Raw genomic sequence first — 13264 nt, 5'->3', positions numbered from 1 at the left:
ATCTGGGTTAGTACCCAGGTGTCATCTAAGGGGACTGGAGGGGATTCCCAGAAGTTTGGACAGGGCGCCCCCCAGAAGAAAGAGGGCGGGGATAATAAGAGGGAGTTCTCAAAAGGTCCACAAAATACTTCACAAGGAAGGGGCAGAGGATTCATCCCTAAGAGTAACCCCCCTCGCAACCCTAATCCTGGCCAAAGCCAGCAGCCCAGGGTTGTTCATTGTTTTGAGTGTGGTGGTGTGGGACACTATAAAAGAGATGTGAGATGCCCGAAAAGACCACCCCCTCCCACTGGAGGAAAAGCCCCGGGAATAACTAGTGTAGTGCTCGGGGAGGGGATGCCTTTGGGTAACGGAGGGGAGCGGGCGGGTGTCACTTTAGTGTCCCTGGGTGATAAGGAGATGGTGCCAAAGACCCAACTGCCCTCTAATACTATCAAGTATGAGCAGTGGGTCACCATCAACGGCCGTAGAGGGGAGGCTCTGAGAGACACAGGAGCCAGTATGACTATGGTAAGGAGTCAACTGGTGTCTCCAGAGCAGGTCATCCCAGATGTACTCCATCCCGCCGTGATGGCTGACGGCAGATTGGGCCACTACCCTGTGGCCAAGGTTCCCTTTGAGTGGGGAGGGGTTGCAGGTCCACTTCGAGTTGCCGTAAGCCCTGCCGTGCCTGTTGACTGCCTGTTAGGGAATGATATGGAGCACAATGCTTGGAGGAGGGTGGAGTACCAGACTCACTCTGAGATGCTGGGACCTCCAGACTGGGCCTGTGTCAGCACAAGGTCCACGACTGCCCGAAGGGGGAGTTCACTTACGCTGGAGCCTGGAACAATGGCCCAGCCGGCTGCCAGAGAGGAGGACAGGAGGCCGGAGGACCCTGCCTCGGCATCTCCACCTCGTGAGACAGACGGGCCACCTGCGGAGGTGGATCTGGAGTCCACAGGGGAGAATGTTGCTTCCCTGGAGAACCTACCCATCCCTACTGAATGGCATGTAGAGGGAGGTCCTTCCCGGGAAGAGTTCTGCAAAGCTCAGAAGGAGTGTCCTACTCTTGAGGGGCTGCGGCAACAGGCCAAAGCCCAGGCAGCAGGAAACATTGCAGGGAGCTACCAGATTTACTGGGAGGATGGACTCCTCTACAGTGAGCCCAAGGCACCTGGACATGGTTCATCCAGGGCCTTGGTGGTCCCTCAATGCTTTAGAGCCTTTCTTTTGGAACTGGCTCATGAGATACCATTGGCAGGACACCTAGGACAGGACAAGACCTTTGCCCGGCTTGTCCCCCACTTCTACTGGCCTCGAATGAAAGTGGCGTCTGATACATATTGTCGGACGTGTGTGTCTTGCCAAGCCAGTGGGAAAACAGGGGTGAAGCTAAAAGCTCCCCTGGAACCACTACCTGTCGTTAGCACCCCCTTTGAGAGGGTGGGCATCGACATTGTAGGGCCATTGGATCCACCAACTTCAGCTGGTCACCGGTTCATCCTGGTTTTGGTGGATCATGCCACACGGTACCCAGAGGCAATTCCTCTGAGGACCATTACTGCACCCGCAGTGGCAAGGGCCCTGATGGGGATCTTCACCCGAGTGGGTTTCCCCAAGGAGGTTGTGTCCGACAGGGGGACTAACTTCCTTTCAGCATACATGCGGGCTATGTGGAAGGAGTGTGGTGTTACCTATCGGTTTACCACCCCTTACCACCCACAAACCAATGGTCTTGTGGAAAGGTTTAATAAAACCTTGAAAGGTATGATAAGGAGTCTACCTGAGAGCCTGCGGAGGAAATGGGACGTCCTCCTACCCTGTCTCTTGTTTTCCTACAGGGAAGTGCCACAGAAGGGAGTGGGCTTCAGCCCCTTCGAACTTTTGTACGGGCACCCTGTACGGGGACCTCTCAGCCTGGTGAAAGACGGATGGGAACAGACTCCCAGGAAACTTCCCCAGGACGTGGTGAGCTACATGCTGGCCTTCCGGAGCCAAATGGCTAAGTTGTGGAAGCAAGCTTCAGACAACTTGGAGGCCAGCCAAGCAGTTATGAAGGAGTGGTATGACCACAACGCTCACCCGGTGGAACTGGAGCCTGGACAAAAAGTGTGGGTGATGGAACCTGGAGAGCTAAATGCCCTCCAGGACCGTTGGACAGGCCCCTTTGAGGTATTGGAGAAAAAGGGTAAATCCACCTACTTGGTGGATCTTAAGACCCAGAGGCAGCCCCACAGGGTGCTGCATGCCAATCGCCTCAAGCCACATCATGAGAGGCCCGAGGTTGTCTTAATGATGGTGACCGATGGAGCAGAGGAAGAGGAAAGTGAACCTCTCCCTGATCTTCTCTCGTCCCAAGAAAAGGATGGGTCGGTGGAGGGAGTGATTCTCTCACCATCCCTGACTCCTGAACAGCAGAGAGATTGCCACCAGATCCTGGAGCAATTTTCTTCTCTGTTCTCCCTTGTTCCGGGTAGGACCCACCTGTGTACCCATGACGTGGACACAGGAGACAGCCCACCAGTGAAGTCTAAGATCTACCGGCTGTCGGACAAGGTGAAGGCCAGCATCAAAAGTGAAGTCGCCAAGATGCTGGAGCTAGGAGTGATTGAACCTTCTAGTAGCCCTTGGTCTAGCCCGGTGGTTTTGGTACCAAAAGCTGCCCCACCAGGCACCACACCTGAATTGAGATTCTGTGTGGACTACCGAGGCTTAAATTCAGTAACCAAGACTGATGCACATCCCATCCCACGGGCGGATGAACTTATCGACCGGCTGGGAGCTGCCCAATACTTAAGTACCTTTGACCTAACTTCAGGGTACTGGCAGATTTCCCTTACTGAGGGGGCGAAGGAAAGGTCAGCCTTCTCTACACCTCAGGGACACTATCAGTTCTGTGTGATGCCCTTTGGGCTCAAGAACGCCCCTGCCACTTTTCAGCGGCTTGTGAACAAGGTCCTTTCTGGTATGGAAACTTTTTCTGCTGCTTACCTTGATGACATTGCTGTCTTCAGTAGCAGCTGGGAGGACCATTTGCAGCACTTGCAAGCTGTTCTTCATGCCCTGCAACAGGCTGGCTTGACAATCAAGGCCAGCAAGTGTCAGATTGGGCAGGGGTCGGTGGTGTACCTAGGCCACTTGGTGGGCAGAGGGTCGGTGCAGCCCCTCCAGGCAAAGATTGAAGCTATCATAGCCTGGGAGCCCCCCAAGACTCAAACTGAGGTCCGAGCCTTCCTGGGCCTCACTGGATACTACCGTCGCTTCGTGAAGGGGTATGGCACCATCGTGGCACCCCTCACGGAACTTACTTCCAAGAAACAACCCCGACGGGTAGTCTGGACGGAGGCTTGCCAGCGAGCCTTCATGACCTTGAAGCAAGCATTGTGTTCCGCTCCAATTCTCAAGGCCCCTGATTTTGCTAGAGAATTCATTGTCCAAACAGATGCGTCAGAACATGGCATTGGGGCAGTGTTATCGCAGCTAAATGATGAGGGCCTGGATCAACCCGTGGTTTTCCTGTCTAGGAGACTACTCCCCAGGGAAAGGAGGTGGAGTACAATTGAGCGAGAAGCTTTTGCGGTGGTTTGGGCTCTGAAGAAGCTGCGGCCATACTTGTTTGGCTCGCACTTCCTGGTTCAGACTGACCACCGCCCCCTTCGTTGGCTAATGCAAATGAAGGGGGAGAATCCCAAGTTGTTAAGGTGGTCCATCTCCCTACAGGGAATGGACTTTAGGGTGGAACACCGGCCTGGATCGGACCATGCCAATGCAGACGGTCTATCCAGGTATTTCCGCCTTAGTGATGAGAACTCCCAAGGGATTGGGTAGCTCTCCCCACTTTCAGCTGGGGGGACGCGTGTTAGACCTGTCTGCATCTGGGGATACTCTAACCAACATTATTTATTTTTGTCCCCCTTAGCCTCCCAGAGTTTCTATTTTTATTTTTATATGTCCACCAGGATTTTTCAGTGCTGTCAGGGGGCTAGGTGTTCCTTGATTATGACGCCATTTTCCCCTCATATTCTGTGAGGCCTAGTTATGCTCCTCGAAAATCTAGGGACACCCAGGAACCTAAAATGGTGTCCACCAACTGCCATAACGGACATTACAGGAGAGCAGACCCATAGATTAACATGAGGAACTTTCCAGAACCATCTAGTGGCTTCCAGAGGTCTCAGGCCACTCTATAAAAGGCCAGTGACCAGCAGCCATTTTGTGCAGTCTCAGGAGTGACCAGTGAGGAGAGAGGCGACTTGTGGAGGAGGATTGCGCACCAGTGGTGACCAGATCGACCTGTGGGCCGGCTGTCGCGTGTTGGGAAGTGCCCCCTTTCAGGCTGACCAAACCCCACTGTCACACCATCCATAAAGTGTGATCAGAGACTTTTGTGAAAAGATTATAGAGCACCGGGTCGTGTTGTGAGAAGACCCTTGTAAATTGCAACATCGCGACCCCTCTGATGTGTCCTGCATACCTGCCCTGAAGGCTGTGGGCAAATCTGGTGCACATTGAATCAGCGCGGTGCCACCCGGCTGAGGGACGTCAGTCACATTCCTGACACCAGTGACCGGCACTCGTTCTAGGGAAAAAGGCGGTGAAAAACAACAGAGACCCCTACCTGTGAGGAGCGCTAGCTGTCCGCCTGTCCCAAGCGCGAGGGAAGTGCTCAGCTGTCTCGCGCATCGACGGAGGAAGTCTTCGTGGGAGGAAGCCGGCGGCGTCAGAAGAGGCGCGCCTGAGGCGGAGCTTGTCTGCCGGAAGAATCCGGGCGCGTCAGAGAGGGAGCGCCGAGGCGGAGCTCCAGCCTGTGGAGACGCGAGAGGAGGCAGAAGCGCCGCCACGGCCCCGCCGGAGGAGCGCTCCGGCCAGCAGTAAGCCCTTCGGTTCCCCTACCTCCGACGCTGACTCCCCTGAGGTCCCGGCGTCCGCGCTAGGCGAGGACAGCTCATGACGGTTGGACTCTCAACTGAAGTAAGCAGGTAGCGTGGGGCAGCGGGAGGCGGCGGTGCCGGCGGACTGTGATACTGTGAAGCTGCAATAACGGGCACAATTGGGAAGGGCTAAGCCCTCTAGGAGTGAAAAGCTATCGTGTGAACTGGGCTAATAAACTGCTAACTGACAACACCAGTAAACGGAAGAAGGGGGGAGTGAAGGGTAACGAATCTCTGGGGTCCTGTGTCTTGGGGCCAGAGAGTACCCGTAGTATCCAGAGCTCTCTGATAACACCTCTGCAGGCGGTCAAACCCCCCTGAGCCTACCTCAAGAGTGTAGTCATAGATTAGATATAGGGCAGCACCATTAACTTGCCTTATCTCTTCTAGCCATCTAGCAGGCTGCCTGATCTGTGAGGAGCACGGCTGGGGGTGGAAATCTATTGTGCTGCTTTGGAATCTGAGAGGAGAGGGGTATTGTACATGCCAAGATTATAAGAAGTTGTGCATTGAACCGGTAATGTGAACTTACCCTTCTGTAACCATTGATTGAAGAAGTAATTTTGTGGAGTTGACAATAACTTATCTCAAGTGAAATGTACCTGTGATTTAACATTGATATAGTGAGAAGTGTATTGAAGTCTGCGTAACATGTGAATTGATGCTGAGCTAAATGTAAACAGAATTTTGCATAAGAAACAGAAAGAACATTATTTTTATAAAAGGTACTGGTATTTTTCTAAACTGGTGTAGTGTCTTTTATTTTAGTGGTCAATCATTGAGTTACTGTGAGTGGGACTTGTAAGCACTTAACCAACGCCTTAGAGTTTAGCTGTTCCCTACTGTGCCAGGCTACCCTATGTAGTCTAGGATTCCCTAGGTCTAACACCTTTATATTGTGAAAATGTGCTATGACCTCTGGCCGCATTCAGTATTTACCTTACAGATCCAACAAATGTAGATCGCAGCTGTTCGCTTCGTGAGGACGACCCTTACTTCTTGGTGGGCTGTGGGTTGACACCAGTATGACTGTTCTCTGTCAGTGCCCGATAGGTCTAACAAGTCCAGGTTGTGATATCATGCTGCAGTTCATACTTGTTGCACCTATCTACTAAACACCGATCATGGCATCTAACCTTTGCCCATATATGGTGAGCCTGTGTGGTGCCCTCAGACCATTGCCAGTTGCCTTGCTAGAATATTCGGGGGCCAATGAAACACTGTTGGAATATGATAAGGGTAACATTTATAAAGTTAAAAGTTAGTAAATTAGTTTTATGATTAAATGTTGAAGTGTAACAAGACCTTACATCAATGTCTTTGCCTTTGCTAGTGGCCTCAAGCATATGCGCCACCCTATCCAATGTATCATTGAAGCATAGTGAATGTATATTTAAACAAGCATAACATATGTATATATGAAAAGCCACCTAATCAAGTTCTCATATATAGTATAGAACGTACATGGTGCAACTTTTTCTCTTTCTTTTGATTGTTTCTCACTTTTCAGATTCTTGTGTATTTATTGACCTATTAAGCGTGTCCTTATGTTTTCTGCAGACATTGGAGACATTCGCCTGGTGTTTGCAAACAAGCAACTTCAAGACGATGCTGAAACTTTTGAGCAAGTTGGAATCCTGGCCAAGTCAAGCATTCTTATGATTCTTGGACTTCCAGGGGGCAAGTGCTAAAGGTTTTCATGGACAAGCATGTGGAGAATCAAAAGTTGTACCAGGACTGCAACAGCCAGATGTACTACAGCTATACTGCAAATAACCCCTAACCTACATAACCTTGAAGTAATAAACCATGAAAACTGAAGACAATGTCAGAAGATATGAGGATATAGCAATAAACTGGTGTGTGCAGTTTACTGTAGGAGGCATCAGAACCTTGGCACCATCAGTGGCAAGCTATCTGAAATTAAAAACAAGCCCAGCACAGTCCATCCAGTGACTCCTTTGCCCCAGTCATCCTACATATTTACAACATTATTTCCAAAGAATGTTTTCGGACAATCGCCTCCATCCCTATGACAGGGGCCTTTGAAGCACTTCAGCTCGATGTCCGCCCTTCAGTACTCTGCACCTGCATTAAGACACTTCACCTAGATATCAATATATCAATGTATTCACATTGCCAAATTAGATTGGTAGTCACCCCATCTTAGTGTTTATTTGTATTAGAAATTAGTCAAATTAGTTGTGAAATAAGCTTTTAGGGCACTGCCTTTATATTAGACCACGTTTTAATTTTAGCAATGTGTATTTTCCTGTATTCATACTGTTCTCCCTTGATCCCTTTGCCATAACACTTATGTCTTTATTGTGCCGCCTCAGACACACACACACTTTCATCTTAATTAGCGATGAATAGATTTTGATTTGTTATTGTGATGTTTCATCTCCATGTTTTCGTTTGACCTTAAAACAAATAAAATGCCTTCAAACTTGGGAACAAGCGAGAAAGTCGACCCCTTGAATTGGAAGTATGATGTTTGCCACCTTACCGCATGTGTCCATTTTGACCGTGAGACGCATTGAAGTCCAGCCTGGCTCCAACATGGCCACTCCAGCTGCTTGTTACTGAGGGTCCTTACCGTTTCCCCTAGTCTGCTGCAGCTTCTCCTCTTATCATCCTTCTCCTTGGGTCTCCAGCACTATCACTGAAATAAGAAACACCATACCAGGCCAGCACCTTCAACGGTATATTACATGGACCGCCAAAGGAGGAAGATGCAACCCTGCAGTGATTCATCATTGGATATACCAGAACTCATCTTGTATGAACTGTGCAGTAAGGCCTTCTGAAACACACTTTAACACACAAACATAGGCAACAATCTCACAATGGTAGAAAAGTGCAGACGATATAGGGCAGGTTAATTCAGACAGTGCTGAGAACGCTGCATGAATTTGCGGATGGAGATATCCTCTAGGTGGATTTAATCAGGGGGACCACATTTCTTGACACACAATGGTGTTATTCATGTAAATGACACACGCTGAACACTCAACACAGACCTACAGGAACACTCCATGAAGCACACCTGGGAGGAGCATTTAGGGTGCACAGGTGCCGTCTCCCCTTGCCTTCCAAAAAGCTGGGGGATAACTGAGTACTAAATGATAATTTTCTGACTTGGCCCAGCAGACCCTGTTGAAAGGATGCAAAACTAGCTCCCATGTCACCACTATGTCCACGTATCTCTTTAACTAAGCCCACGCAGAGCAACTTCCATTGTCACTAAGCCCCTGTGCTCACTCATTTCTTTAAAAGAAAACATTGCATTGATGATTCACCTAACAAACACAGTTGCCCCAGAAGGGCTTGCCAACCCGTCAGAAGATAACCACATCATGATGCATCTCAGCAGGATGTCCCCCGAGGTGAACCCCTCCCTTCCTCTCATTGTCCGCCTGGCCTGTGGATGCTTTCTTGGTGGAGTACCTTGGTTCGATTAGGTTAGCAGTTTTTATGTTACTTGGGAATACAAAACAAACATTGAGAAGGCCAATATGTCTCACCTATGCCAGAGCTATTGACTTTGCCGATATGCATTAGCTGTGTTGTACACCAGCGTGGCTGCTGTTCAGCAAGGCTAAAAGTTAATGGCATATAAGAGATTGGAGTGGAGTAGAGTAGCGTAGAGGGATTTGCATGGTAGTTGAGTGAAGTATTATAAAGTTGAGTTGAGTGGAGTGGCATAGAGTGGAGGGTCATGGAGGGAGTGGAGTGTTTGTATCGTGGTGTAGAGTGGAAGGAAGTAGAGTAGAGTGGCATAACGAGTCATAGAGTGGCGTGGCATTGAATGTCGTAGAGTGGAGTGACATAGAGAGAGTTGCGTAGTGTGAAGTTGAGTGGAATACATTGTCATTGAGTGGAGTAGAGTGGGAAAGAGTAGAGTGGCAGAGTGGAGTAGATTGTTATGCAGGGAGTAGAATGTAGTGTAATGTATAACATTAGTGACCAGGACTACAATTCTCACAATACAAAGAAAAATAATTGCACTTGAACACCAAATCTTGTATGGACACTGGACCTCTACCCACCCTGACTTGGACAATGTATGCCCCCTTTCACCATGAGGCTAATGTGTCTGTCCTAGGGCCATTATGCCAAATGTGGACTGCAATGAAATGAAATGAGGGTTTCAGAGGAAAAACTCCTCACCTGAGAGGGGGGGGGGGGTCAGGTGTGGGCCATGCGGAGTATCAGACATAGGAACACGTGAAGAGCTGCATGTATAGTTACTAGCATGAAATTACGTAGCACGCAGCTGTCCCAATGTGCGGGGTGAGAGCACTCAGGTGTTGGCTGCCATGGTAGGGACCACCCTACTCTTGTCATGTGCAAGTTCATACCAGGGGTGAGGGGAATTCAAGTGATGCACACTAGAAGACCATGTGTGTTTGTTCAAAGAACATACTATAACATACAAAGAAAGTACTATCATAATGCAGGTACTGACAAGCAGCAGTAACTGATGGCCAGAATTCTTCTGTTACGCATTATACCAATGCCACTCAAGGATGTAGAAGCTCAGTGAAACAAACATCTTTGATGTCATTAAGCATGAACTGCAACTAATTAGTAGTTGGGGTATTGGGTCAAAAGATAAATGGTGTTGAAAAGCACATTGGGATAAGTAGGGACATTGTGTCCCTTTCGCCCTGAGAGCCCTCACGTGCATTGAGTGGGAGTGTAACCACACATTACGTCATTTATACCATACACACACATAACAACATAGAGGAGACAGAGCACTGACCCAGGAACCAAGCTAGTTGAAAAAAAAAAGAAAGTTTTCCCTTTTCCTGGTTATAGGGGATAGATCAGACTGTGGGAACAGTCCTACTATCATGCAACCTATTTGAGGTCTGGTTTAATATGAGGCACCCCACATGGTAACAAATTTACAATTTATACTGGAAGATGTCACAATATTTCTACAGACTATCAACAAAATTTTCTAACACACAAGATAAAAAAGTAAAAGAGTAAGAGGTCAAAGGATGATGTACTAGAATAACTATTGGTTAAAATGTTCACATTTATTATGATTGTATTGAAAAAAATTTTTTAAACATTCATTGACATTTAATAGGAGTAAATCATTACATTCAATTGATAAAAACATGATACATCTTAAAAAAAAGGGAAAAGCACAATAACTGTCGCGCGGCGTTTCGGTAAACTGGCTTGAACACCTTCAGGACAATGCTTTTTCTACGGTTAAAAACAATTTAGTTGTTCTAAAGGCCTTTGTTTTGTTCTGTAAGGCTTTTCAGTGAGTTTCCTCAAGGTTGATCATCCTTGGGGAACTTCTTATTAAGTTTGTATTATATTTATTACTTTTGGATTCTTTATTTCCTTATTCAGGTTGCTGATTGTAGTCTAATTTAACGTGAGCTCTGTTTCTATATGTTAGATTGCTTGCACAGGACGGCTAGGTTTGGCATCTGGTGGCTTGAATTTTAGTATTGCAGAATTGGAAGCTTCTTCTTTGTGGTTTGTATACTTCTAAAAATTCCTGATGTTTCAATTTCAGGAAGTTCTGCACCTTCTCTGCACTGCATCCAAACCGTCCTGTGGCTCTACAGCCACTGGGCCTGTTATTGTGCTTTTCCCTTTTTTTAAGATGTACCATGTTTTTATCAATTGAATGTAATGATGTACTCTCATTAAATGTCAATGAATGTTTTAAAAACATTTTTTCAATACAATCATAATAAATGTGGAAATTTTAACCAATAGTTATTCTAGTACATCATCCTTTGACCTCTTACTCTTTTACTTTTTTATCTTGTGTGTTAGAAAATGTTGTTGATAGTCTGTGGAAATATTGTGACATCTTCCAGTATAAATTGTAAATTTGTTACCATGTGGGGTGCCTCATATTAAACCAGACCTCAAATAGGTTGCATGATAGTAGGACTGTTCCCAAAGTCTGATCTATCCTCTATAACCAGGAAAAGGAAAGCTTTCTTTTTTTCAACTGACCTTAGACCCATTCCCTTTTCGACAAGAAGGGTGTCTCCTTAAACTTTATATTGACCGGGAACCAAGCTACACATCTCTAGGCTAAGAAGAACCATCAGACAATTGTCTTTTCCGACTTTGCAAGTAGTTGCACAAATACACATGCACGGAGTGCAACACTTCGCATGCCAAGAATGAATGACTCTTGCAGCTACGTGAGGGGCACTTTTATTGATACTAAACAGCAAACAATGACATACTAGTACAATGTTGCAGAGATGAATGGGTAATTGGCAGGCAACAGTGTGTGTCCCAACACAGCCATGAATTGGCACTATGGGGTGACAGATCCTTCCTTCCTTACTAAACATGCAGCATAACTTACACACACAGTGCTACAGTAGGTGACTTTCTGTGTTGGGCACACAAAGAGAAACACAGAGGCCTAAGATTGTTGAAGATCCCTTAACCCACTATCTGTGTTGGGCACACAAAGAGAAACACTTACAGAGGCCAAATATTGTTGAAGATACTTTAACCCCTTCGATGCTAGCCCCCCACCCCCTATGCTAAGCCTGTTTTAGCTATTCGGGTTAGTTCGCACTTAGACCCCTGTAACTTTTTGACCTCATAAGGTATCCACTCCAAACTTGCGTCCTTTTCTTCAAACATCATGGGGAGTTTAAAGGTACCCATGGTTTGTTGGTTCCCCTGGAGGTACCAAGAAATTAGCCATAATACTGCCAACGTTTGGTTTTTGGAAATTGAAAAAGAAAGTGCTGCAGATGAAAGTGTCTGTTTTTTCCCTGCAAATGGTATCAACAAAGGGTTTGTGGGGCTGGAATCACCATCTTTCCAGCTTTCAGGGACTGACAGACATTTGTCGGAAAACCAACATTTTGTACTCAGTTTTGGCGTTTTACTGTTTTTGTTATTTTTTGTGCTTTCAACCTCCTTCCAGTTAATGGTAGAAATGGGTATAAAAGCAATAATGGATCCTGGAAATCTATACATTTCAGAAAAGTAGACAAAATTATTAATTCAGCAAGGGGGCATTTGTGTAGCTCCTTAAGGTTTTCTTTATAGAAACTAACAGTTGAAAATAAGACACATTGAAAATGATTTGAAAAAAACTGCCACTTCTGCCAATATTTTCACCTGTAACTTCTTCTACGTATGACATATTTTTAAAGCTATATACCGTTACATCTTCTGGATCATTCTGGTTGTGGGGATATGTAGGACTTGTAGGTTCACCAAGAACCCAACGAGGCCAGAGTCAATAACTGAGCAGCGTCTTGCAAAGGTTTTTTGTTGTGAACTGGGTATATAGGGAAAATATAAACAGTGAAAAATCGGTATGAAAGACAACTATGTATTTCCAAAATGGAAAAATAATATAGAGTCTAGAAACAGTAGCTATTTGCACCTCTAAGAAATTGTGAGTACCCATACTAGCATGTGACTTATAGGACATTTTCCAAAGTCACTTTTTTTTTACATATTGTCTTACATTTGGAAGGCAGAAATGCATCGAAGGTGAACAGGTAATAACAGTTGCTCTACGATTTTGTTTCCCTAAGTCTCCTGATACAAATGGTACCTCACTTGTGTGGGTAGCCCTAGTGCCTGCGACAGGAAACCGCCCAAACGCAACTTGGAAACACAACATTTTTACAGTGAAAACTGACCCTTTTTTGCAAAGTGCCTAGCTGTAGATTTTGAATCCTAGCTCTGCCAGCACCTAGGGAAATCTAGCAAACTTATATATTTTCGAAAACTAGACACCCAGGGGAATCCAGGATGGGGTGACTTGTCTGGCTCTCACCAGGTTCCGTTACCCAGAATCCCTTGCAAACCTCAAACTCCGTTAAAAAAACACATTTTCCTCACATTTTTGTGATGGAAAGTTCTGTAATCTGCATGGATCCACAACATTCAACCCACCCTGCATTTCCCAAAGTCTTCCAATAAAAATGGTACCTCACTTGTGCGGGGAGGCCTAGTGGCCGTGACAGGAAACGGTACAAAACGCAACATGGACACCACATTTTCACAGTGAAAACTGGTCGTTTTTTTGCTAAGTGCCTAGCTGTAGATTTTGAACCCAAGCTCTGCCAGCACCTAGGCAAACCTATACAGTTTTGAAAACTAGACACCCAGGGGAATCCAGGATGGGGTGACTTGTCTGGCTCTCACCAGGTTCTGTTACCCAGAATTCCTTGCAAACCTCAACCTTTGGAAATAAAAACATATTTTCCTCACATTTATGTGATGGAAACTTCTGGAATCTGCATGGATCCACAACATTTCACCCGCCTTGCATTCACCAAGGTCTTCCGATAAAAATGGTAACTGACTTGTGTGAC

At 46.5% G+C, this 13264-nt stretch overlaps 1 long non-coding RNA gene across 1 annotated transcript in view; it reads left to right on the top strand.

The window, feature by feature from the left end:
- Positions 1 to 7373, top strand: part of LOC147683271 (uncharacterized) — a 126188-nt gene extending 118815 nt beyond the window's left edge. The window contains exon 2 of the long non-coding RNA XR_015300936.1: positions 6474 to 7373. This is a non-coding gene — a long non-coding RNA (uncharacterized LOC147683271). The remainder of the gene's footprint in view (positions 1 to 6473) is intronic.
- The last annotated feature ends 5891 nt before the right edge of the window (positions 7374 to 13264 follow it).

The sequence above is a fragment of the Lissotriton vulgaris genome, chromosome 11 (assembly GCF_964263255.1).
Source record: "Lissotriton vulgaris chromosome 11, aLisVul1.2, whole genome shotgun sequence".
In the NCBI taxonomy this organism is placed as follows: domain Eukaryota; kingdom Metazoa; phylum Chordata; class Amphibia; order Caudata; family Salamandridae; genus Lissotriton; species Lissotriton vulgaris.
This window is presented reverse-complemented; position numbering and strand designations above follow the sequence as displayed.